Consider the following 27,827-nt stretch of genomic DNA (forward strand, 5'->3'; position numbering starts at 1 on the left):
TGCAGAACTGTTAAATATAAGAATCAAAGCTAAATTGATGGTTAGGATTAATGCATTGGTCAATTGACTGATCCACATAACAATAACATCCATATAACAATAATGAATTTATCATATTGTGGGCACAAGAATTATAGAATTAAACTTATTTCTACTCAGTGTATTGTATCATATTGCACACTTTGGCTTACCACCCTGCCCCTCTGCTGCCCGCTCTGATGTCTCTGACAAACAGCTCTTAAAACAGAGTTTGGAGTGTGAGGGGATGGGATAAAAATAAGGATGGGGGAAGAAGGCAGGAAATTCTGTTTGTTATATCAGAGTACTGGAGATAGTAAGTTGCAACAACCAAGATGTGGGCTAATTATGTGTGCACCACTCCAGCCCAGACTGCATTATGTCAACTGCAGTTTAGTAGTTAAGGCAAGTGCAGTTTTAAACAGCAATTGCCACTGCAGGCAACCTAATCTGGATCAGGACCATAGCACATGTCAGCCCCACATCTCACAGACTCAATCTGGATCAGAGGTCTTCTCAGCAGTCACTTCTATTTTTCATTAATGGTAAATAGAAATGCTATGATGCATTTAATATAACATGTAGTTTGGCCTGCCCACCAGCAAAAAGCTTTAAGTGAAGCAGGGAATCATATACCAGTGGTGGACCTTGGGATCTCAAATTTCAGCAGCACCCTTGTACCTCTCGCCATCCGTTTACCTCATAGTTGAGGCGCCTCCTGCTGCACCCCCAAGGCTCAACACTCAGTGAGACCGAATTGCTCAGTCTCCCCTAAATCTGCCCCTGCATACATACTCATTTATATTACTGAAGTTCTGGTTAGGGCCGTGAAATATACTTGGAGTACTGCAGTGATTTCATGCTCTTTATTGCAGCTTGTAAAACAGGGATTAAATTTCCCTCAAACCTCAATCTTTTATATATATTATTTACACAATGAGTCCCGTCTGATTGGCTGATTCTACTTCCCTCCTGGAGTCTGATTGGTCTTCTCCTGCAGGCCAATCAGTTGTTGCATTCTACGATCCTACCAGCCTAATAGGCTGATTAACTTCCTTCTGGAGCCTGATTGGTCTTCTCCTGCAATCTGTTGTTGCATTCTAGGATCCTACCTGCCTATTGTTATAGGATCCAAGCTTAGTACATAACAGGCCGGATTTAGGTTTGATGAGGCCCTGAAGGTAATGGGGCCCTTTATATGTCCAGCTGTCCTTTGTCAACAACAAATTGCTGCTGTTTTTTGTGTTGAATATATGCTATACGGTAATTTATGGACCTAATAGGTATGGTGCTGGAGGAGACTCTTGAGAATCCCATGGACTGCAAGAAGATCAAACCTATCCATTCTGAAGGAAATCAGTCCTGAGTGCTCACTGGAAGGACAGATCCTGAAGCTGAGGCTCCAATACTTTGGCCACCTCATGAGAAGAGAAGACTCCCTGGAAAAGACCCTGATGTTGGGAAAGATGGAGGGCACAAGGAGAAGGGGATGGCAGAGGATGAGATGGTTGGATAGTGTTCTCAAAGCTACCAGCATGAGTTTGACCAAACTGCAGGAGGCAGTGGAAGACAGGAGTGCCTGGCGTGCTCTGGTCCATGGGGTCACGAAGAGTCGGACACAACTAAACAACAACAAATAGGTATCTATTTGCACATAACAAAATATGTATTTTATCAAAGTAATTGTTGAACTGAAATACGATTAAGAAGTATATTAATAGTGAAATAATTATTAATACATACTGTTGCTGTATGTAGGTTTTATTTAATTTTTTTATCTTATATTTTGGAAATGTACATCCAGCTGTTTTTTCCCTTTAAATTTTTTTGGGGGCCCCAAGAGAGTGGGGCCCTAAGCTATAGCTTGTTTAGCATATACGTAAATCCAGGACTGGTTCTGGCACTGTTTAAACAGCATATTTTGTGGACTTGGCTGCTCCAAACGAATATACAATACATATTACCATATTTCCTGACATTCTCAGACACAGTAGGAAGGAAAGGTCAGGCTGCTTTGAGCTTTATTGCTTCTGTTTTGTTTTTGTTTGTTCGTTTGTTTTCCTGCAGGTTTTTTTTAATGCAATACCGTGTTGTGTTTTAATATAAGGGAAGTAGCATAATGATGGATAAGGGGTATAACTTTCTTTCCTTTGCTCCTAGGTCTAATTAGTGTGGCACAGTCTGAAACAATATTAGAAGCTTTGTTGTAATTTAATAAGTGCAAACTCCAGGCCTGTACAGCTGTTTCTTTATGTCATATGCTGAAAGGGGCTCCCATATAGGGAAGAACGAGGATAAAATCATAAGCAATTACAGAAAAAGTAATTTTGCATGCAGTGTTTGGTGACAATAGGAAGCAGACACTGGTCTTCATATGGCTTTTTTTTTTTGTAACTTTGCATTATCTGTTCACAATAGGAAATGCCTTTTTCTAGGTCCAGTGATAAATGATTTATATATCCTGTCTCCATTCCGCGATCCCGAGTTACGTAAACTACCAACTAAGCCCTTAGATGAACCAGCTGATGAATATCATATTAAAAGCCTCTTGTTGCATAATAAATAAATTAAGCCCCTCCTTGTTTAGTTTAATGCACACAATTTCAGAATTGAATAAAACATCTTTTGAAGTGTGTTACAGGATCCCATCATAACCACATAAAACTTCAGTAAAGCAACCCAAAGACCCAACTGTAGCTCTGATAAGGTCTTCAGTGAAGTATGCTCAAAAAGTTTAGCATATAAATCCTAAGAGGAAATGTCCCCTGTGAAGAGGGAATGATTGTTAGACCACTCTGGTGGAAGCAATAACTGGTTAAGGTGGCATCAGAGTGCTTTAAATGTATGGTACAAATGTTGCCATGGTCTCTCATGCCAGTATTCATCTAATACAGATTGGTACTGATCTTAAGGAAATGTTAAACAGTCATTGTTTTGCTCTGCAGATTTTGTTAGCAAAATGTTCAACTGCTCAGACATTCATATATGAGGAGGCTTCTCGCTAGCCCTTCCATCACACTTGTCAGAGCTGTATCACAAGCCCATTGTTCAGCATAATATCAAAGGCTCTTGAACCATTAAACTGAATAAAATTTTGCCAGGGCAGTGAGGAAACAGAATTCCTCACAAATCATTTTTGTTTAGCACTCTGAAATTCCCTCTCTCATACTCATTCTCTCACATTCTTAGCATCGTTCACCTATGGAATGTAGGAGACATGTCACATCTAGGTCCTGTCACAAATAAAGCTGAGAAATGAAATCTTGGATGCATAGAACCACCAGAGTTTAGTTAAACTAATAAAATCATAATTAAAAATGTTGTTATGTAACTAATCCCAGAGGATCCCATCCTGCTTGATTAATAATTCAGAGATTGAAGCATATTTAAAAGCTCCTAGGACTGTGCAATCAAAGACTCTTGATTTATTACTTCTTTGTGTACATCTTTTATTTATTTTTCAAATGGTTCCATACCCTATTTTTTTAAAAAAACTTGCTGTCAGTCTTGTCTGGATAATTCTGAAAGCTGTATAATGGACATTGCTGAAGGGTCATTTATTTATTTGATTCTAAATGTGCTGCTTTAAGATGTGACTAAGAGCCATTGCAACTTCAATTTAATGCATTTGTGGCAAAGAAGCAAAACTATGCCATTTTGATACTGTGAATTTTAATATTTTGAGGCGAAAACGCCCATCACCATAAGGAAGCTATGAAGGGAAGCAAGGCTAATGCATTGGCTCTGGTGAGAGACCAGCTGCCTTTGGCCCTTCCTCTACCACCACTTGGTGACATCCATTCCAGTAGGCGACTGAGCAGAGCCCAAGAAGCAGAGCGATTCTGTTGAAAGACCAGCTGCCGTTCTGGCCTCCCCCAACTGTTAGCCAGCAGCAGCCATTCCAGCAGGCTACATGAATTGCTTCAATCCCACCTGGGCTTTATAAGAACTGTAAATTTAGGGGCTCTCCATTCCAGTTATGCTGTCTCTTTTAGATTATAAACTTGAGGGCAATGACTACTGAGATCCTTTCTGGCTGAAGAGCTGGGTTAAAAGAACTTTATACAAATAAATTTGCCACACATCTATTCACATAGCATCCTTAGAAGTAGTGTCATCTAGTACAAGGGTTTCCCAAAGTTTTGATATATGAAGCATGACATTGCTGTCATTTCAGCACCAGTTGAAGGCATTTGTGTTTACTCAAGCATTTTAGGTTCTTTTTAATGGGCAACTGTTTTAGGCTTCTCAGTTTAGCTACTGTTTTTTACTGCCTCCTGTATTTTCATGAATTTGTTTACTGTTTTATTGACTGGATTGCTGTTAATTTCTTTTATGTCATACTCCATCCTGGTACTGATGGAAGATGGAGCTTTCCAAACTTTTCTTGTTGGTAACACACTTTTTACACATGCATTATTTCACGACACAGTAATTCAGTTTTGCTAGTAAACTGGAGGTTAAACTTAACTTTTTCCAGCCCCAGGAGGCGCGCTGGGAGCGTTCATGCGACACACCTACGCACTGCAGCCAACACACTAACATGTTGCGACACACAGTTTGGAAAGCTCTGGAGTAGATTTCTATTACATTTATTATGTTACATGTTTATAATCTACAATATCCACAATCCAAACAAACAAAAACAGCATTAAAACACCAAAAAACAAGACACACCTATCCTGCTAAGCAGATATGTCCTGCCTTCCATTGGCCACTTTTTACAGATGGATAGGCTCATTCACCTGTCAGTCGCTAGATATCATGTCACTTAAATTTCAGTCTAAATTTGCTCCTTGCAGTTTTAATTTAAGTCAGCACTGCAAAGGATGATTTTTTGCAACCACATCTTGAATTCAAGCCACAACTGCAAAGATTCCTGCTAAAAGCCGGGCTTGCAGCTGGCATAAATTCAGCACCAACTGCAAGCGCCTCTTCCTGAAGGAATTACTTCCACACAGGAGCTCAGAGTGGAAGCTCCATGGGGAATCAACCCCCAATTTGCCCTTCAAGCTTGAGATCTCGCTTCTTCTTCTTCTTCTATTATTATCCATCTATTCATCTGTCTTCTCAATCAGTTCCCACAGACATGATTATCTCCACTATACTGCTCCTGAACAAGTAATCATGTAGGAAGAATAATTAAATAGGAATCTCAAGGAACTTGTGAATACCATAACTGGCCAAAGGAAAGCAATCCAGTATTAAAGGGTATTATCAGGTGTTTCATCCCAATAATCAAAGATGATTCATAACTCATGAATCTTTTATACTTCTTATCAGTATAATGACATTAACAACTACTCCTAAAGAAGATGGATGGGTAGATGCCTAGATAGATAGATTGTAGGTAGGTAGACAGATAACACAACCACATAGTGATTAAAATATATTACATTACAATGTGTTACTGCAGTGTCACATCTTTTCTGGATTGTGGGCTTTGTTTTCAACTCTAAACAGCTTAATGTTATAATAAAATAAAGAGACTGATGTTCAAACACACGCAGATACACATTAGCTTCTTAATTTTATTATAACATTAAGCTATTTGAGTTCGGGCAAATGCAAAATAGATGTGCTACTGCTGTACTAATGATTGTTCTCAAGGCTTCACTTAAATTAACTTATTTTTTTACAGAGAAGAATGAGCTTCTTTGAATAGAAGATATATATAGGTAGTCATACATCTCTATTGCATCAATAGGCAAAAAGCCTAATCCTAAAAACATTATGTGGCAGCAAGGTACATTGAAATCAAAAGGACTTGTACCTGCGTAATTAAATGGGGGGGTGCAATGCTTGTGTTTGCAACTTATTAAATGAAAAATTAAAGTTTTACATCAAGAGCTTGGTCAAAATGTGAAAAGTTAGCTTAATAACTCAAACTGAAACTGTAAGATATGAGTGTAAATGTGTCACTTTTACCAACACTTTTTGTGTTTCTGTTCTTCTCTTTGGAATATAAACGGATATGCATTGTTTGTTTCTAATTGTTACTAGATGCCATTATATTATTCTATATATGTATGGGATGTATTTATAATAATTTACAACTTTTTTTTTATCCCAATCTTTTTATCACACCCTCAGTTTGTTGGAATTTGTTTCCTTTTATGCACTGCTTATCACCAATGTGACCCTTTGTGGATTAGTTGCATTTCTCATTACAAACAATGGAGATCGGCATGATATACAGTAATTGCACCCTGCAGCCAATCAGATGTTGTTCATGTCACAAAGTGAGGGCAAGCAAAGCTAATTCAGACTTGAGAGCAATGCCTCTGGATCAGACACATCAATGATCCCAAACAATCAGGGATCGTATATTGAAGAGGATGGTGTATGATCTTCTATATCAACTCAGATTTGTCTGTGTGATGACATCACAGAAGGCAAATAAAGTAAAAGAGTGAAGGCAATGCTTCCTTATAATACATAAACACTTTTGAATTTGAACTGTACTTTAATAGCCCTCTGGCATCAAGAAATCACTGAAAGAAGTGGAAGGGACTTATAAGGTGTGATGCAGCTTTGTGACAATTCGGCCACTGTTGCTTACTACCAGGGGGAGAGGGAACACAGTGCACTGCAAACACACCAGCCTAGCCCATTTGGCATTCCTGCTGTTGCATTTGCACTGTACCAACAGCAGCCCACATGGATAGCCACTTCTGGAAAGAGGGAGACATTTTAACCCTGCTGAAAATGTTTGTGAAAGACAATGACTATTTTAATCTAAACCATTAAATAATAATATTCATCATCATCCTAACCCAATACTAGTTTCTGCATGAAGACATGATTTTTATCTGTGGCAGGATTGTGATTCGGGGATCAGTAAACTTTACCTGATAGCTATTTTGGGGAGATAAAGTTTAACATCTGCCAAGTTCATTATCTTTTTGTCCACATTTCCCATCCATAACCTGGAAATGAGAGTGACCTATTTCACTGAATCTTTCTGAGAGTTAACCAGCAGAAACCAGTCTGCTGATTAAAAATGCCAAATACATGGCAAAAGATAGTAAGATGGAAACAATGACATTGTTTATCATCTACAGAAACACAATGCGCTCTTGCCCTTCAGGATAACAAGCCTCAAGGTAAAAGACTGAAAACACATTAAGCAATATGTCAATCATGATTTGATTTTTTGTTGTTTTACTTCAATACCATAATGCCCGCAGAAGACGAGACATTATAGACAGCATATACCACTAATTTTCAGCTTTATGTATCACCATCACACAATTTTTTCCAGACATATAGTCAACTATCAATCAATCCTTTTCCAGAGACTCCTAGAACATATGCAAAAACTTCAGTTTGTAAAATAATTTTGCCCTTGGTTAGATTTTCTTCTCTAGGGAGTTGAAAACATGATCCTCTGACACTCTTTTCAAACGTTTGAACTCAGATAACCCATTGCAATTATCTCTGTGATTAAAAAAAAAGGAGAAGCAGAGCTTGCTTCCGAACTACAAGAAACATCATTGAAATCCCCTCCATAGCTCATGACATGAAGTCTCCAAAGACCCTCTTCTACATGGAAGAGCACCTTATATATGCCATGCTGTCAGCAACACGAAGCACACTAAGAGCCAGACTCTAATGAGAGAACCTTGCCTACTTGAACATTTCCATTTTAGTAGGGTCATATCTTTAACTGCGGCAGCTTTTAGCAAGCTTGAAAAAAATACATTTAATTTAAAAACACGTGGTGGAGTAATGGGTGTGCAGGAAGATACTGAGAGCCAAATGAGTCTATGAACTGTCATGTATAGGTTCTCCCTTATATTCTGTATTGCCTCACATTTAGATGACTGGAGGAAAATCATGCAATATATATTTCAACTGTGTCAGACCAACACGGCTACCTACCTGGATACAGATAGATATGTACAAGATGTATCTTCCTGCCCCCTTTGCATCTTCTCCTGCACTCCTTTTGCTTTATCAATCCTCTTATCAATTTATGAGTTTAAATCTACATGTGAAGTCTACTTGATGCAAACATGCATTTCAGTGTTTTGGAGGCTGCTCCATAGGAACAGATTATCTGCCTTTGGAGATTCGCCAGAATGGGGTAGAATGGGGTAGCCAACATGGTGCCCTCCAAACATTGACAGACTTTCACTCCCATCAGCACCAGCCAGCAAGGCCAGTGTCCAAGTATTACTGAACAGCATCAAGAGGCATCACATTAGCTACCACTTTTCTGAATGGTTGATAGAATTCTAACTAAAAGTGTTGGGTGAGAAGATGCTTGCTCACATTATTCACTGGCTCACTACAGGAGCAGCAGAAGGCTATTTGCTTACTTCATAGTAGCTTGGCGGAAGCTTCCTTTCCTCTCTCAGAGTTAGTGATGCTAACTTTCAGAAATTGGAAGAGTTGGAATTTGAATTATCATCTGTTGAAGTACAACTATCGTGTTGACCGTGGCCGGTAAATTGAAGTCCAACATCTGGGAAGAAACACATTGATTACCCCTGCCTTAAATGTACTTAGTTACATGCATTTCTGATGTGAAATACACAGTCAAAAATTGGCGTTATAAATGGATGCCATCAATAAAGAAACTGAAAACATTTCACCTTATTCTTAAAAATAATTCAGGTGTTTTTTTAATGGCAAAGGGAACAGGACTGCTGATGGGAAATGGGTGGGGCACCTGTCACTTTCAGGTTTACAAAAAGCAGCCCTCTATTCTTCTGAGAATCTTTTAGGTACCCTGCTCCCAAGCTGTATATGGCTTTGTACACCAATACTAGAACACAGAGCCTGGCCCGGTAGCTAATTGGCAACCAGTGAAATTCTTTCAGCAGTGGCATAATTGTGATGATGATATTCTGCTCCAGTGAGCAGTCAAGCCTCCACATTTTGTACTGGCCGCAGCTTTGGGCTAGCTTCAAGAGCAGTACTGCATAAAGTGCAGTGCAGTAATCTAATTTGGACGTAACCAGCACAGGATGACAATGGTCAAGCTATCATATATGGAAATGGCTATAGCTGTCTTACCAACTGAAGCTGGTAAAAGGTACTCCTAGCCAACAAGGTAACCTTGGCCTCCAACAAGAAATATATGCCTATTATTACTTTTGGTGTCAACCCAAAATGAATTCTTCGTACATGAATATACAGTATACATTATTGAGCTACTGTAGAGGTCTATTTAACACTTACTGCTGCAAAATGTCTTCTTGCACCACATGTTGTATTTTTAAGAAATGCTGACTAGAAAAAGAAACATGTTTGTAGTTGACCACAAAACACTGAGGAAAAGGAGTGGGGAGATCTCTTCGTAACTCCCTCTTCAAGTAAATTGAATGAAATTTGACTCTCCTGTAACAAATAATTTATAATGCTTGTTACAGCCCATCACAGATATTTGAAATCTATGTAGAACTTCCTTCCAAGAATCAAACTAGTCATCTTGTAGAGCTCTCAGAAGAAATTGCCTTTGAAATTCATATATCTCATATAACAGTAGGTCTAATAACAAGTCAGGGAAAGATCCTGACAGCAAAGTAGATTTTTGTGTGTGTGTGTGATGTGTTTAGAGATAAGGAAATTCTATAAAGAGAGTTTTTTTACTATGAAGGAAGCCTTGTTCTTTCTTTCCATCAGCAGTGATTTACCACGCATCAAGTGTCATGATGCGAAAGGAAAGTTTGGCTTAGTGTTGTTGACACATTGAACTTTTGGAAGAAGACAAGGTTTGAAGATATTACAGAGTCTGAAGCTCTAGGGATGAGTTCATACATCTCTAAGATAATGCTCAAGTACAATAAAATTATCTCTTCTCAGAAGAACCCGTATTTCAGCACTTTCCTCTGATGCCTGTCTATCATTCTTTGAAGCTGTGCACTTCCCTCCACTCAAGTGCACAATGTGTCATTTGTCTTGCTCTCCATTTGGGTGTGTTTTGCTTCCAACTACCCTTCATTCACTTCCATGGAGTGAGCTGCTTTGTGTATGCATCTCTCTGTGTGTGTCAAGCTGTCATCTGAAGTAAATAAAAGAAAAGAAAGAAAGACTTTGAGGCCTAGGATGCTGTGTGGGTATGTCACAGTTTTCATATCTACCTCGATTAAATGGATAACTCCTCTCCTCATAACCTCAAACTTGCCATGTCACAATGGAGTCTGAAGACCTTCTGGGTTACTTTTTACGCACACTTTTTATGTAGCTCTTTTGTTTTAAGACAGAGTTAGGCCACTAAATCAAAGAAGAGGAAATGGAGACAGCTTGTGAGAAAAGAGGCAGACCAAAGAACAGGATATGAAGAGGCAGGAGGTTTAAGCCCCACGTTGGGCAAAAGATTCCTACATTGCAGGGGTTTGGACTAACTGGTGCTCATGGCCCCTTTATTATTTTTCTAATTGGAGGACTTAATAGATTGCTATGTATGCATCTATTTTACTATCAAAACCCACTTTTGGAGGTAGAGAGAACCACCTGGAAGCTACTAGCTCAGCACTGAAACTAATCCATGTACAGTGGTACCTCGGGTTAAGTACTTAATTCGTTCTGGAGGTCCGTTCTTAACCTGAAACTGTTCTTAACCTGAAGCACCACTTTAGCTAATGGGGCCTCCCGCTGCTGCTGTGCGGCTGGAGCACAATTTCTGTTCTCATCCTGAAGCAAAGTTCTTAACCCGAGGTACTATTTATGGGTTAGCAGAGTCTGTAACCTGAAGCGTATGTAACCCGAGGTACCACTGTATACTTCTTTAATGATATCTGGAAGCCATTTAAAACAAAGTCCTTAAGATATATATTTGGGGGAGGGGAAGCAGGAAGGGGAAATGTACTGACAGCAACTCTGAAACAGCTTTATGAACTTACATAATTTTAATAATAAATCTCTTATTTCCCTGTTTCAATTGGCTTACCAAAATAGGAAGTATATTAACATCACTGCAAAGTGGGTGCAGAGAAAACATATTTTAATACCCTGAAGGGGAGTGAAATAGAGACTTGGAATATTTCACATTTGAGTAAAGATTACTATGACAGCTTAAGCAGGTGATGGGTGAAATCCAATTTTTATTGCCTAGGGCAATAGAATGTTCAAGGCACTCAGTAGAATCCTACAGAAAGGATGTATCACTGCTTAAGCATTATAGCTATGTATTGCCTTAGCAGTGTGTTGTACAACTACCTTTGGCATGGTATTACCTGTGGCTTTATAGTTTCCGAGTGAGCAATGTGGTGTGATCTGTTAGAAGTAGTGCTGTGCCAAAAAACCCCAAAAACCATCCTGTGCTTTTTTTGACCATTCTCCATCAATTAAAAAGAAAAGAAATTACTTTCAAAAATTATCAATAGGAGAAAATGTCAGTGACATTGTCACAGTTGGGCTGTGGCACTTTTTGTTGCGCTTGCCTTACTTTTGAGGTGGCCGTGGGGTTTGGTGAGTGTCCTTTCATTCTACACATCTCAAGCAGTCTGCATCTGGCAGCCTTCTTAGGTGCCTGTGCTTCCCAAAAACCTTGTGACGGCCGCAGCTGGGCTTTCCTGTAAGTGCAAGAAGCCAAGGAGGCTGTCTACACCAAGCTCTTGACAGCTGCACATTGCAGTTTATTTATTTGTCACAGTTTTTAAAGTAAATTTTTTTGGAAAGAAATCAGTATGGACTTTAAGGGGGGGGGAGGTAAAGGGAAGGAATTCCTTTAAGAGCAAAATGAGTGGATGCATCAGTCTCAGGCACTTAATAGACAGTGTCCTCCATTAGAAATGCTTCCCTTAAAGTCCAGAGGAATACATAATGAGGATATTCCTATCATAGGTGTGTGCTTTTTTCCAATCAGGAAGCTCAGGCAAGCTGGAAGGCTGCATAGCACTAGAAATAAATGTTTAACAGAAAGAAACACACACACCACCCAAGGTCACCTTCCAATGATAAGCTCAACCCAGAGAGCCAATGTGGTATGGTGCTTGGAGTGTTGGACTAGGACCTGGCAGACCAAGTTCAAATTCTCATTGTATGACCATGGGCCAGTCATGTGGTGCTAAGCAGGAAAGGAGGAGAACCACGTCCACTGGCTTGAGCCTCTTGGCAAGTTGTTGGCATCTGTCTGTCTCAAGAGACAATAGAGTGTAATGCCAGGGGTTAAGTCAAACTGCCTTCTTGACCATTAGACCCACTACTAGTCTCATCAGCTCAACCCACCAGAGCTTTACAGGATAGAAATGTAGTAAATAAATAAACCCCATACCCACCAAAATTCTAATTAAATTCTAAAATGACCTACAGATGAGGCAGAAAAACAGAAAACTCTTTCACAGGGAAATAATGTTTTAGAGACACTGGAGGACAAGTTTTGGCACTGCCTCTGTTAGAGGTGTTTGCCTTTGAACTCCTATAGAGTTAAATTCAGAGATAACTGTGTCCCACTAGTTCTCTCCATTCCACCAGGTTTCCATTATGCCCACTACATCAATGCTGTTCTCTAAGGCAAAACACTCCAGCTTGGCTCAGAGGCTTCTAGCATTAGCATGTAAACACATATGCCGTGTCTCTCTCCAACTATCTTTGGCACTGATCCAATAATTCAATCCTGATTCAATAATTCTGGCAGCCATAACAAAAATCAACAAGCTTTCAGTGAATCTAACCAGAAATTCATTCTGGATTTGTATGCTTTCATTGTTGTCTCAGTGAGTTGTATTATGTGCCCATGCAATACAAGCAAGAGAAACACTTTAAATCCTGGTGCATCTCACAATATTTGATTGTTCTAGGCCAAATTATCTCCTGTTACTTCTAAACCTAGGCAAAGTGTTTTTATAGGTTTAAGAAAACAGACTCCATGATGCAATGGCTTAGGTGTATTGAAGGCATAATGTGATACTGCCTCAAGGCTACAACCCATGAAGCATTGCATCCTCAAACTGAACATCAATACAAAGACGTATCAGTCTCTACCTAAACTGAGCAATAGACAATACTAAAGAAATGGTAATGCAAATGGAATTACCCAAGCTTTGATTAGGCAGAAGGATTATCCTCTGAAATTCACTGCTTGGGGTTCAGAAAATTGAATTGGAAATGAAATTCCACCTGCAGCTTCTTCACATCCCCAAAATAGATTGTGGAACACAAAGGATTTGCGATATTAATTGATATTATGAAATGCTTAAGTGTGCTGAGATTAGGCTTTACAGAATTCCCACTCCTCTTCTTTATAGAATTCCCACTCCTACATCTCATTTAGGGGGAAAGGTTACAAATCTACTTGAATGCATGTGTGTGTGTGTGTGTGTGTGTGTGTGTGTGTGTAATGATCTTTTCTATACATTAAGCAAAAAAAGAAGGTATATACAGGAGCATCTCTCAGTGAAATGGGTGTGTTCATTGTACAGTATGAAAAGTCACCTTGTTGCTTTCCAAAACTAGTTTTGAAAGGCATTGTTAGGATATCTGGAATTTCTTTACAGAGTCTTGGTAGAGTTCTCTTCATTTTCCTATTCACCTTTCCTTTGTTTTTGGACAATGGACATCTGAATTTCAGCAGTTTAGTTTTCATCCTTTGTCTTTCTTTATTCTTAACTACCCCCATACCTGTTTCGCCTTCTCCCAACCTAGCTCAATTGGTTATTAACATTTTCCTTGGGCTGAAGCAGAGAAAGTTTGAAGCTACATGTCAGAATGCAAGTGTGTGCTGCTGGCGGGCTCCTTGCACATGTGTTCTGTGGAACAATAGAAGATTAATGAGCCTATATTTTATAGCTTTCAAAACACTTTAGCTGGGAAATTATCTGTTTTGGCTAATTGCTATATATCATGAAAAATGCTGTTCTCAGTAATTCCCTTTTGCTTTGCATTTTGGCCCTGATTCCCCTGTCCCTGTGCCATACACAGTTATTTATCTCTGCATAAAGTGGGTATAAAATGTTACTACTCGAGTGACTGATGATTTGTGACAAGGCAGCATTTTGCAGAAGCTTTGTACAGGTATAAATAGCTACACAAGACCCATATATCTTCTAAAATCCACAGCGATTTCATTGTACACATTTGTAGGTGTAGGGTGGGAAGGAGGGCTGCACATTCTAACTGCAAGCACAGTCAGCTGAAATATATTGCCACATCTGTAGACAGCATATTACTTCAGTCTCAAACTAACAGTAGATACTCAGAGACAAAGTAAAAGTTCACAGGAGGAGATTTGGATAGGTTTTCTTTAAAAAAAATAATGTCAACCCTGGTGGAAAACCAGAAATTATAATTCAGATTTCTGAAGATGCTTTCATAAATCAGAAGAGCAAAAGGTACAACCAAGTGCTACTCTTGCAGAATCATCATTTTTATAAGTTTGGTGGGTGTGTTCCCCTGTGATTGCTGCATTTTTCAGATGTTCTTTGACTTTTTTGCTATAGAGATTATAGAGATTTAATTTTGACCTCACACCCCAAAATGAAAACACATGACACAGAAAATAGTTTGAAATATGGACCAAACTTCAACTGTTTACATGTATTCTGATTTGCAACATGTCTTAAGTATTTTGATCCAACCACTCTCAAATCAGCATGGGTACATACTTGCTACCAAGATAAATGTTATTCCTACTGACCACCATGGATAGGCAAGAATCAGATCAATCTGGTCTTTGCTCTTTACCACCCACATATCTGAAAGCTGTGCAAGAGCTCCTAAGCCAGCAACTCCAGGTTCCTGGGCCACAACTGTCTTCAGCTATTACAAACCCTCATGTAAGGAGTTGGGGGAGGGGTGAACTCCTGAAGAGAGGAGCCTCTTATTATTGTGACAAGGGAGTCTTCATGTGGAGAACCTTTATGATGACAGAAGTCTCCTTGCTTTAGAAATCTGTCCTCCATCTTGTGGAGAGTGGCAGGAACATTAATAGGGGGAGAGCTCAGCATGCTCCTCACTTTCCCACACACAATGCTACTTGCATGGGGGAAGGGGGCTATGATGCCTAAAGAGGAGTTGTGACAATAGCTTTAGCAGAGGCCTAAGGTGGAGTAGTCAATGTGGTGCCCTCAAGATGTTGTTGGACTCCAACTTCCATCATCCTCAGCTAGCATGGCCAATGATCGGAGATGGTGGGAGTTGTAGCTGAACAACATCTGGAGGACTCAACACTGGCTGCTTCTGGGTTTAAGGAGGAGAGAAACAGCAGGATGAGGAGAATGTTCTTCTTTTGTAGCTCTTTAATCAAACTGCTGCCTTGGCAGAGATTGTAGAGAGAGGGGTAACCAGGCAAGGCTACCCTTGGTTTTAAATAGCCTCCCTACCAGTCAATGTAGTGGGCAACTTCCTAACCTCTTATTAAAAAGACATAATGATATTAGTTCTATTTTATTAAATGCATATTTCATTTTAAAAAACCATTTCGAAAGGAACAGAGAACTGGAACTAGTGGCTGTATTTGTGAAACTTCTACTCTCTTTTTTTTAATTTGAAGTCATAAATATATATCAGAAACCTCAGCAACAAAAGTATTGTTTTGCAATTTGAACATCAGCCACAAAAAGTGTGAGAGAGGCAAATTTCACATAATATGCAAATATCCCCTTTGCAGAGCTATTAATGTGGCCATGTGGAGTTGCTGATAGCAATAGTGAAAATTGCTTTCAGTATAGCTCTAGACAATAAGGCTGGCAGTTATATTACTGCTAATAAATGCACCATGAACCTCTCAATAGCTGGAAGCAAGTTTGCAAAGAAGTCTGTGATGGAACCTCCCAGTGAACCATGTGAAACCAGTCGGAACAGCTATACTGGGATGATTTTCTACCATCGGTGGGAACAATTCAATAAATTCATCATGTATTCCCATAATGCCTTCAGGATTTTCAATTCACACAAAAAGCAACATGGTGGCGGTTTTAAATAACATTTTGATTTTATCTGTCATAAGTTGGGAAACTAGTCTGAAATGTTATTAGCAATTTCCATAAAGATTGTACTACATGGGCAAGATGATTCTTTGTTGTGGCTGGCCAATTAGATAAAGTGATTTTCACTGCAACACTTCAGAGTCCTTTCTGATGCTGTCAGTTGCATCATGAAGTATTCTCCCCCTTCTGCTGCTTCTCTGCATTATTTGGGCCAAATGCCAAATTTATATGTGCTTGTTATGCAAGACACAACCAAAGCAGGTGTTTGTTTCATATTGAGGGAAAACAAAATCAGACCCCTTGAAATGGGATTACAGTGGTACCTCAGGTTAAGTACTTAATTCATTCCGGAGGTCCGTACTTAACCTGAAACTGTTCTTAACCTGAAGCACCACTTTAGCTAATGGGGCCTCCTGCTGCCACCGCACCACCGGAGCACGATTTCTGTTCTCATCTTGAAGCAAGGTTCTTAACCTGAAGCACTATTTCTGGGTTAGCGGAGTCTGTAACCTGAAGCGTATGTAACCTGAAGCGTATGTAACCTGAGGTACCACTGTAATCCTTCTGCCACCGTTAACCAGCCATTCCTTCCAGTTGTCATTCTTCCTCTTCCCAAGCAAAACATACAAACAAGCATAGGAGCTTAGTCCTATGAGCCAAGGTCCCTTCGGCTCCTCCAATAAAATATTTGAGAGAGTTGGGCCCCCCAAAAGTTGATGTGCATTGCCATTCAAATAGTGTGTGTGCATCATGTCTTGTGATCTGTTATGTGGGTGGGGCTTACCTGCCCCCCCAAAAACCATTTTATTCAAGTTGGCACCCCTGCAAACAACTCTTGCCTTTAAGAGACGGTAACTTATGAATTACTTGAAGCAGAAAAGGCCTGCTAGGGAGCATGAAGATTTGTAGTTTTCTTTTCAAAACTACACATCCCATGATCCCTTGGATAAAACACAGTAAACTCTGAAGTGAGTGGTGTGACTGGAGCTCACATTCATGCTCCTCCTGTCCACTCTGCATATTTAGCATACACACTTTTCAGGCACATATCTGAACAGGGCTATGGCCACCCAACCTTTCAGGTGCAGACCTGCTAGCGATCATGAGGACTATCAAGCACCAACATAAAACTCATATGAATATTGTCACTTTTAAAATATCAGCAAGGCCAAAAACAGGTTAGGAACTGAAATTCAAGAGATCTCATTTGAAGTGTCAGCAAAGCGAGAGCTCAGAGGCATGCATCATAAAATCTGACAGATATCGGAAGCTCCACCTTGCAGCATTCCCAAACTCCCCAGGAAAATAAGTCTTTTTTCAATATTTTTATATAAAACCAAAGCCCGGTGACAGCTTCTAGAATATTGTAAGTGTAAAAATTGATGTGGCTCTCTTGTGCTCTCCTTCCCTTGCTCTCTGGCTCAGGCCTTCTTAAGCCCTCAAAGGGAATAACTGATTAAAGACACGGTGTCAGGTGGTGGCATGTTTCACTTCTTCCTTTGCTGCCAGAGACAACCAGTACCAACTGAAAGCTTTCAGATACTGCCGCTTTTGACGCTTTCTCCTTCCCTTTTTCTTTTTCAAGATACTGATGCAAGCAAGCAAATGGGATCACCTGCACTAATGTCAGGAAATGAAACCAACTCAGATGCCGTATAAAGAACTTCCCATCAATCATCTTGACAACCAAGCTTAGTGACTGCCATTGGATACCATTTATCTACGAACTCTGTCTGAGCAGAGCCCATTGAAAAGAATAAGTGGGCAACCTATGGCCCTATGCCCATATTTGACTCTTGGCCTGTTTTCATAAAGTCCTGTTTAGACCTCTGGAAAGACTGATCTGTCCGTTTCCCTGGCAGTTTATCAGGCAGAAGTAAAGAAGGAGATAAGTAAGGGAATAAAAGATAGAAAAGGATTGGCAGAAAGAGTACAAGGTTGCTGATTTTAGGCCCTGGTCCCACCCACTGTCAGAATGCACTCCCTGACAGATTACCCCTGGGGGAATGAAGTTCCCCAACCCTGGTGTAGCATAACAGTAATACTTCATGGTTAGATTTACCAGTGGGTTCAAATCTACGTATGTTTGTGGGTACATATGCATATAGTAGTACCGGTACTTTACAGAAGTAGATGACATTTCATCGAAATTAGTGGGGTTAGAGTTGTTTTAACAATAATAATAATAAGTAATAAAATTTTATTTATATCCAGCCCTCCCCAGCCGAAGCCAGGTTGAGAGTGTTAGATATGGCCAGGTAGTCCCTAACTCAAATGCTGCCTGAGGCATAAACTTACAAGGCAAACAGAGGCAGATTTAGGGCACTGTGACTGGTTCCACTGAGTGCCGAGCCTAGGGCATTCCACAGGGCATCGCAGCTATGACGTAGCGAATTGCACAGTATGGAAGGCGAGAGACAGGGTGCCGAATTTTGTGCTCACACGGGGCGCCGCTGAAATGTGAAAGACCAAGGACCACCCCTGAAACAAGCCACTCTCTTTCATCCTCAGCCCCACACCTTATCTTTAATATGGGGGTGATAGTGACCCCAATGTAGGCTTGTTGCAAGGATTAATGATATCACAATGTGAAGCTTTTTGAATACGCTAAGGTGTTCAGTTCTGTGAATTTATCATCATGCCATTCATCATATTAGTAAGCCTGTCCAACTGCACTGGGTTGTGGCTTCTTGAGGACAATCAGCCAGGCCATTACTGCAAGTTCTACATGACTTCCAATAAACTAGTAAATAGGGATAGGTTAAATGTAGATTGCATTATTTGCTTTTTGTAAAATGTATGCAAATAATTTATATAGGTCTGCATCATTCTTAGTTCTTAATTGGATTCGCCACATTTTTTATTTCAATTACAGCAAGAGCAGCTGTTGCGGTTTCTTCTCTTTTATGTTACACACTGGTTTAGCTTATGGCTTCTTCTATTTTTGTGTTCCCTGTATTTTATGAAGCATGGAGAGTTCTGTGATAAAGATTCAAAGCAATCACCATTCTATGCAGGCAGTAAGATTTGTTTGCTTTCTCTCTGCTATTTCACATCATTCATTAATGACACCTAGATAGACCTCCCTTTTGACTTTGTCATTTCCTACACTCCATATTTTACGAGGCACTGAGACGTGTGATAAAGTTTCAGCTGACTATTCACTCTTTTACATTTATGTGCACTGGACTGTCTTTTTCATCTATTACTCTTTCAGGATTCTTGTCTCTCTACATTTATCTATATCCTTCTTTTATTATTTACTATTGCCCTTTCATCCCAGCTACTGGAGCTCTTTGTTCTTGGCCACTGTTTTGCAAACCAACTATCAATGCTGTTCATAAGCTTCCAAAAGCTGAAAATTGCAAGACAGTGTAGCTCGAAACTGTTGAGTTGATATCTATTGTTAACATATTTGCAACCTTAAGAAATATTTGTTCATCTCTGCAAGGTCTTGTTATGGACCACAGTTGGGGAGCTTTTGATATTTTCTAAAGTTAGATTATGAACAACACTATATATATTATGGAATATAATGGTATTACAATGTTACCAAAAATTGGGAAATTACACTAACAGAGTATATAAAAAATCATCATAATTCTTTTGCATCAATTCTGTGTGTGTGAAGGGGGAAGGGGAAGAGATATTAGAGTTATAAGATATTCTTATGACTGGTAATATAAAAATCTACTCATTAACCTGCTCCTCCTAACTCTCTTTTTATGTATCTTGTTACTAAAACTCATTTGTCTAGTGCTTTGATGTAAATATATTTATTTTGTAACATTGCTGCTACTTTGATTGCATTTAGCTGTTCACATAACTTCCTAATTATAACTAGTTTATTGGGTTTACTTATATTATTCTATGAATTAGCATACATATTTTTTGCTATAATTAAATGTGCAATATTTATACCCTGTATAGACATGATCATCCCTTTAACATTTAACAGCCTTTCAATTGAGCTTTGGCTGGCTTTAAGATTGTTTTGTTAACTTTCTTTTCTGGTGTGCACATCTACACATCTACACACCTGTTTTCCTGTTGTTCTAAGTGTTTGGAGAGATTTCCTTTCCCTGCCTCCCCCCCCCCCATGCCGAAGCCGTTGGGAGTCTTGTACTCCCAGTAGGGTCACCCAAGATGGTAAGGTCAAGGGGGAGGAGCTAGACAAAGTCACAGTCACTTATGGACTCACTGTTAAGACTGTGTTCATGGAAGACATCTTACTTGGTTTTGAGTGATCGATAAACAAGAAGAAGAAGATTATATTATATCCAGTGAATTTCTTATAGAATTCAAACCATTTTTTTACCTTGGTAAATAAAATGAAATGGAACTGATTTCTCCACATGGACCTAAGTGCAATTAACTTAATCTGGATTCAGATAGCTAATATCCAACTAAGTTATGATTATAGTCAGGGCTGATTTCCTTAAGAATTGATAGGTTTGATCTTCTTGCAGTCCATGGGACTCTCAAGAGTCTCCTCCAACACCATAATTCAAAAGCATCAATTCTACAAGAATAGAAAGCTTAATTTTTCTCCCACTATCCAATACTTCATTTTTTCCTTTCCTTTTTGAAGAGACTCTAAATAATGTTATCTAATATCAGAATAAAGTTAGCATTCAAGAACATAGTAGGACAAATTGTCCTTGCTTCTTTCTGTTCAAAACAGATACAAGTAAAAGCTTTCCAGCATTCGCTTTTCAAAGGAAATGACAGGGGTCTGTTGTTGTTTTTCATGTTTATGTTAAAGGCTTATACCTGCTAACCAATTTACAATACTTGTACCTATAAAGGTAAATAAAAAGAAAATTGGAGGAGAGGTTTTTTAAAGCAACCCCTACACAAACTCTTAAATATCATTTAAAGTGAACGTGTTGAGTGGACTTTTTTATTACATCTAAGGAGAAAACAGGCAGAGTAGACTTCTTAATTTTCCTATGTGAAACTGACATGGACTGGAATTGACCTGATCAGTCCATCTCTAATCTGAAGTCTATGGTGTTTATAGTTTCTGATTACATGAAAGGAGCAGATGAAACCCCATCCTTTCTATTCAATTAGAAAAGGGAAGCCATGGTCCAAGCTAGTGATATCTGATTCCTACAGAATGGTGAGAGCTTCATCTGCAATCTATGGAAAATCAGAAGCCATCTCAGAACTCTACCTCATCAACTACACTTATATTAGAACAATTTGCCAGTAAAAAGCCATTAAAAATCAAAGCACACCTTCAGATAAATTTACATTATAGCCAGTTTTAAGCACAGCTGGCTTGACAATCAATCCATTTTAACAGGGTTTATCCCTGTTGTGAGTTGAAAACTTCTACGACAGTTGCATTAACTGCATATTAGCTCATATTAGGAACTGACATCTGTCACTGTCATCCTAAATACTGGAACAGGACACCCTTGTCTTACATCTGCAATATTCTATTGTTCTCTTTTCTCATTAATTCTGCATTCCTGTGCTCATTCTGTGATATCTATACCTATGGAATATACCTGTCAAGAGTTGCCATTATCAGTGTATAAAACTGCTAAGCAGCAAGAGTCAATACTAGTTTGTGCAATACTGATGTACAAATCAGCACATCATTCTGATGTGCAGTTTTTTGTATATTGCTACCTACATATAATGTTACTTCACCTCAGTCACTTTAGCTAGAAATACTGATCAACTGCCTTCAATGAGTTTTATGGCATGATATCTTCATTGAGTTTTTGTTCACTGTGTATTTTATTTCAGTCGTGTTTATACATTTCAAATACAATTTTGAATAATGCAGCATAATGGTATAATAACATATAGACAAATGATATCGGCAAATGATAACATATAGACAAATGATATGTTTTTAAATTTACTATCTAAATTTAATTAATCAACATTTAAAAAACATATAATATTTATCAGCAAGTGAATATTTTCACTCAGTATAGTAATGTTTCAAATTAAAAACACCGTTGGCAAGGGAAGTAACTAAAAGAGTGATTTTTCTATTCATTCCTTTAAAAAAAACCTGCGAATTGGGTTTAGGCATTGACATCAAAGGCATTTGACTGCACCTATCTGTCCAGTGCAACTAAATCAGGAAGCAACATGGCATAGTGTGCAACAGTCTATTACCTGCAAGTGCAGAAGCAATTACTTGTCTGTTTTGCATCCAAAGAAAAAGGTCTCAAAGGCAGGGTGCAATATACTTGGGAGTATATTGTTATGCAAGGCAACAAAATTCTATCCAGCACAACCAATCATTAAACAGTGATCTTGTATATGTAAACTTTGCATTACTGCCAGCAGATTAAATGCAATTTGGTGAACCAGAATTTGCTTACTATTTTATCTTCACATGCATGAGTTGAAGTGCCCTTGGTAGTAAATGGAAAGTTATGCCAATATAACGGTGTTTTCGTGCACTGCTCTGGTTCACGAGAAGCAGCTTAGTCATGCTGGCCAAATGACCCGGAAGCTGTACGCTGGCTCCCTCGGCCAATAAAGCGAGATGAGCGCCGCAACCCCAGAGTCGGTCATGACTGGACCTAATGGTCAGGGGTCCCTTTACCTTTACCTTATGCCAATATAATACAGACGGAAGGGTCCCATATCACACATTTTACTAAAGCTACACACTTTAGTGATGCATTTACACACAGTGATGCATTTACTTTAACAGAAAGTTTTGATTGCACACTTATATGTCATTGGATCTGTAAACCTGGTTCTTATCCTGTTATTGAATCATAAATCTTAAAATTCTTACATCAATTCCAGTTCCTCCCATTAAGGCTGGATCCTTAACACATCAGTAGTCCAAATATTAAACACCATCCCCACCTACAAATCCAGATAATATTGCAGAGAGTGAAAGTAAACAGCAAATCAGAAGTGAACACAATTTGAAAACAAATTAGTAAAACAGTCTGTATAAGGTTGGAAAGCAAACCGATGAGAGAGCAAGGTGTGTGGGTGTGAGCTACCTAACATGAGGTAGAAAACCTAAATATGATGCTCAGTTAGATTCCATAAATGAAACATGGCTGTCTAAAACATCTGTCTTTTTACCACACATTCTATTCCTGGTTTTGAAACATCAGAGAATATGAAAGACCTAAAGGTTGTAGGCAGAAGTTTGCTCCTGAATTGAGTATTCATGATCTACAGTTTTCTGAAGAATTTGGAATGATTACAATTAATCACACAATTGTGTCAACAGTGTCATTTCAATTGCACCAAAAATCAACAAACGAATACCTATATAAGGACCAACCCAAAATAGCAAGCTTGGTAGGACTCGTATTCAGGCTGGAAGGCAAAAAGATATGTGTTGTGGTAGAAAAGTCCTGATGAGCACCACAAGGTAATTCCAGCAGCAAAGAAAATGTAATTTCAGAATTAATGTATAACTTTGTTTCATAACACTGGGCAACAATTTTTTACTTTTTGAATGTTGTCTAGATTTCTACAACTGATTTAGGGTATTTTTGCACTGCTGAATCAGGAAATGGCATCTGTTTCTCTCCATCAGGTCAGGTTTTTGTGCTATGTTGATTTGAAAAAAATCAGATCTTGTGACAAAACCGATTACATTTTTGGTGCATTATCAGCTGATTTTTGTCAACACATATCATCCTAAATATGTTTTTAAGAGAAAAAAATGTTTTTCCAACAACATATATTGATTACCTGATAGAAACATCAATTACTGTAAACTGAATGGTGGGCATTGATAAAGGTAAGTACACGTAAATTGCATGTTGCTTCACCATTTTTCAAACTTCAGGGCTTGAACTTCCGTTTCTTGGAACGCCTGGAATGCTCAGCGGCAGGGAGGTCTCTCTTCAGAGCCCAACAGAGGTCAGCCATCATGACTGCGTCCCAGCGACCCTGATACCTGGTCTCCATCTCTTTCATGTCCTGATGGAATCTCTCCCCCTGCTCGTCACTCATTGAACCCAGGTTCTCAGGAAACCGGTCCATATGTGAAAATAGGTAGTGCATCTTGATGCTCATGTTGCAGCCCAGGTTTCTGAAAGCAGTCAGCATGTTGTTGACAAGTTCTGCGTAGTTTCTAGCCTTATTGTTGCCAAGAAAGTTCTTCACTACCAGAACAAATGCCTTCCACGCTTCCAGTTCCACTTTGTTCACTGAGTTTCCGAACTCTGGATCTCTGATGAGCTGACGGATCTGAGGACCGTCAAAGATGCCAGCTTTCAACTTCTCCATGGTCAATCCTGGAAAAGCCTGGCACAAGTAAGTGAAGCAGTCACCATCCTTGTCCAGTGGCTTGGTGAACTGCTTGATTAAGCCGAGCTTGATGTGCAGCGGTGGGAAGAGTATTCTGTCTCTGTCCACCAGAGGGTCGTTGATGACGTTCCTTTCTCTGCAAGGCACCAATTCCTCCCGCACAGGCCAGTCCTTCTTCGTGTAATGCTGAGCACGGTCCCTACTATCCCACATGCACAGAAAACATGGGTACTTGATGAAGCCCGACTGTTGTCCTAACAAAAAGTACACCATCTTCAGGTCAACACAAATAAACCACTTATGCTGATCATAACCAATTTTCTCCAGCACATACTTCACTGCTGCATAGTTCTCCTTCAGTGTAGTCGAGTGAGCCAGGGGTATAGAGGCAAACTGGTTGCCGTTGTGTAGCAGAACACATTTCAGTGATCGCTTGCTGCTGTCAATGAACAGTCTCCAATCTTTGGGTTCGTACTGTGGCACTCCAAGCTTGAGCAGAAGCTGCGCGCAATATCTGCACAGTACACCAAGTCCTTCTCTTCCGAGAAAAAACGGAGGTATTCTTGATGCCTGTTGCGGAAGAAGCTGATGCGAGCACTGTCAGAGAGGAGGTTTTTTCCCTTCAATCTGGATGCCAACAGTTTGGCAGAGTCCTTTGACAAGCTGAGGTCACGAACTAGATCATTCAACTCCTTTTGAGAAAATGGACGTGGAGCATCATCTTCAAGAACCACTTCTTCTTCTTCATGTCCTTCAACACTAGAGGCATCTTCGTCACTAATGTCAGGAAGTTCTCCGAAGATAGGCACTGGAATTTCATCACAATGAGCTACAGAACGACGTGCTGATTGAAGATTAGGATACTTGCGGCTGCTCTGGTTCTTTCTGTTGATCCCAGTCACATCAACAGCGCAGAAGTAGAAGTCAGTGACATGGTTTGTTGACTCCCTCCAAACCATGGGAATTCCAAAGTTCAGACTCCTCTTGCCATTGGTCCACCCACGTAGAGTCTCGGTGCATGCCTTGCACACCATGTGTGGCGCCCAAGCTTTATCCTTCACCAAGTTTAATACCAAAATAAGCATGGTAAGCACGCCTTATGAAATGCCGCACCAATTTATGGAAGATTTCGAGGTTTTATGACTTCAAACTGATCCCTTTTCGACATAATCACCCAGAACTATCAGACCTGAATACTTCTTGTCATTAAAATAATCATTTCCAATCAAAACAATTATTTGACATGGCATTTTACCCCCACCAACTTCTTCTAAAATGCTCCACACAAGTGTACATGTGAACAAAAACGTAAAAAAAGGCATGTGGCCATAGCTCAAAAACTTGACCTGATTGAGCAAAACCAATGTGATTTTTCGATTCAGTGCATCAGATTCATCCTAAATCAACTGAAAAAACGCAGACAACAAATTTGTTGTTGACCAGTGTAATTTATGAGATTGCGTGTAGGGAATGGGATTGTATGCTTGAGAGGGGGCTCTTGTTACAAGTTTGTACTGGGCCCCAAAATACAGGGCTTCTGACAGGAATATAGTTACTCTTCTCTTGTTAGTATAAAAGCAATTATTTAAACAAATATGTACACTCGAGAACAAAAGGCACTGTCTTTCAAGAAACAAATACATAAAGACAATGTGCCAATATTTGCATGCTTCACCCTATCAGTGGTACATCTGCAGCACAAAGTGCAAGGTCCTTAATTGATCTGCAAGAGCCTGAGAGATGAATGTCCCATACAGCAGCAGAAAGCAATATAGGAAGGGAAAGACAAAACATGCCAGGAGACTGCAAGCTCTGGGGCTGAGGTAGAGAATGAAAGAGAAACAAGTTAGGAAAAAATTGTGTATAGCAGAGATACATTATAGAGAAAAACCAAGAGACGATGTCCAACTAAGTGATACACAAAGTAGATCCAGCAAAATCCACTGATTTCCAGGAGTCTGCTGTGAGCACAACCAACATTGGATATCACCTAAGATGTAGAGAAAGAACAGGGATCTTATCCTTCATTGTGTTCATTTTGTATTTTCCATGCTGTATCTATCCTGGTACCAATGTTTCTATGAAATAATGAAACCAAGTGGGGGGGACACACACAAAAAACTATGTAAAAAGAGATTTGCAAAGAACCTGAAATACTTCATGTTGTGCCCTGGGTTAATTGATCCTGCAATTTATCCTGGGGCAAACTGCACTACTTCCCAACAATATAGAAGTCTTAATCTCAACAAGACACATCATTTCAAATAATTTATGCATATTTTTCCTTGAATCCAATTTTAATGAAGCTTTAGCCCATCTGAGAACATTCAGAATTTGAAATTACCTTGGTGTAGGACAGCCGGTGGCTATTTGATCATTTTTATTCCATTAACTCCAAATGACTGAGGAGTGTTTGCTCCACTGCACTCCTCTTCTCAATGTAAATGAATTGAATATTGGCTCATTTACAGAGGTCTGCTTGAAGATACTCATGAGTAAACAGAATCGGGCTTTCCAGTTGTCCTATAACAATAGCACTTCTTTTAAAATAAAGTTATGTTTCCATAATATAGAAGTCACGCAAGCACATGGTTTTTGTTTTGAACAGTGTGCCAGTATTTGGGGCTAAGGGTATTACATTGCTACACAGGTTACTTACATAGCAGAAAGGTGTTTTGACGAGTGAAACCAACCACCTGTCTCCTTGATCCTTGCCCATCCTGTCTTATAAAAGCGAGCTGGGAAGGGCTGGGCAATGGGCTCCACATGGTGATGAATGCTTCCCTCTGTGAGGGAGCCTTCCTAGACCCGCTGAAAGAGGCGGTTATTAAACTGCTTCTTAAAAAACCATCTTTGGACCCAGCCAATATGGCCAACTATTGCCCAGTCTCAAATCTTCCATTATTGGGCAAGGGGATTGAGCAGGTGGTCACTGAATAACTCCAGGCACACCTGGAGGATGTGGACCATTTGGATCCCTTCCAATTGGGACTCAAGCCTCATTATGAAACAGAAACTGCCTTGGTCACACTGGTTGATAATCTCTGGTGAGCTAGGGTTCTGCTGGATCTCTCAGCGGCCTTTGATACCATTGACTATGACATCCTTCTAGACCACCTAGAGGAGCTGGGGCTACTGTTATGCAGTGGTTCCGCTCCTTCCTCCTGGGCCATGTCCAGAAAGTGGTGTTGGGGGATGAGTGTTCAGACCCCTGGGTCTGAACTCCATCGTCTCCCCCATGCTTTTTAACATCTATATGAAGCTGCTGGGAGAGATCATCAGGGGGTTTGTGCTGGGTGTTCATCAGTATGTGGATGATGCCCAGCTCTACCCCTTTTTTAAATCAGAACCAGTGAAGGTGGTGAAGGTCCTGTGTGAGTGTCTGGAGGCGGTTGGAGGATGGATGGCGGCTAACAGATTGAGGTTGAATCCTGAAAAGACAGAAGTATTGTTTTGGGGGGATAGGGTGCGGGCGGGTGTAGAGGATTCCCTGGTCCTGAATGAGGTAACTGTGCCCCTGAAGGACCAGGTGCACAGCCTGGGCGTCATTTTAGACTCACAGCTGTCCATGGAGGCACAGGTCAATTCTGTGTCCATGGCAGCTGACTACCAGCTCCATCTGATACACAGGCTGAGACCCTACCTGCCCGCGGACTGTCTTGCAAGAGT

General features: G+C 39.8%; 1 long non-coding RNA gene across 3 annotated transcripts in view; it reads right to left on the minus strand.

Moving 5' to 3' along the window:
• Window positions 1-27,827, minus strand: part of LOC308476085 — a 573,910-nt gene that overhangs the window by 242,905 nt on the left and 303,178 nt on the right. For all 3 annotated transcript variants that reach the window (XR_013985691.1, XR_013985692.1, XR_013985693.1), the window contains exons 5-6: window positions 9,208-9,366; window positions 8,343-8,488 (exon numbers count right to left, since the gene is read on the minus strand). This is a non-coding gene — a long non-coding RNA (uncharacterized lncRNA). The remainder of the gene's footprint in view (window positions 1-8,342; window positions 8,489-9,207; window positions 9,367-27,827) is intronic.

This window comes from Podarcis pityusensis (genome assembly GCF_964106645.2).
Source record: "Podarcis pityusensis genome assembly, chromosome: 4".
In the NCBI taxonomy this organism is placed as follows: domain Eukaryota; kingdom Metazoa; phylum Chordata; class Lepidosauria; order Squamata; family Lacertidae; genus Podarcis; species Podarcis pityusensis.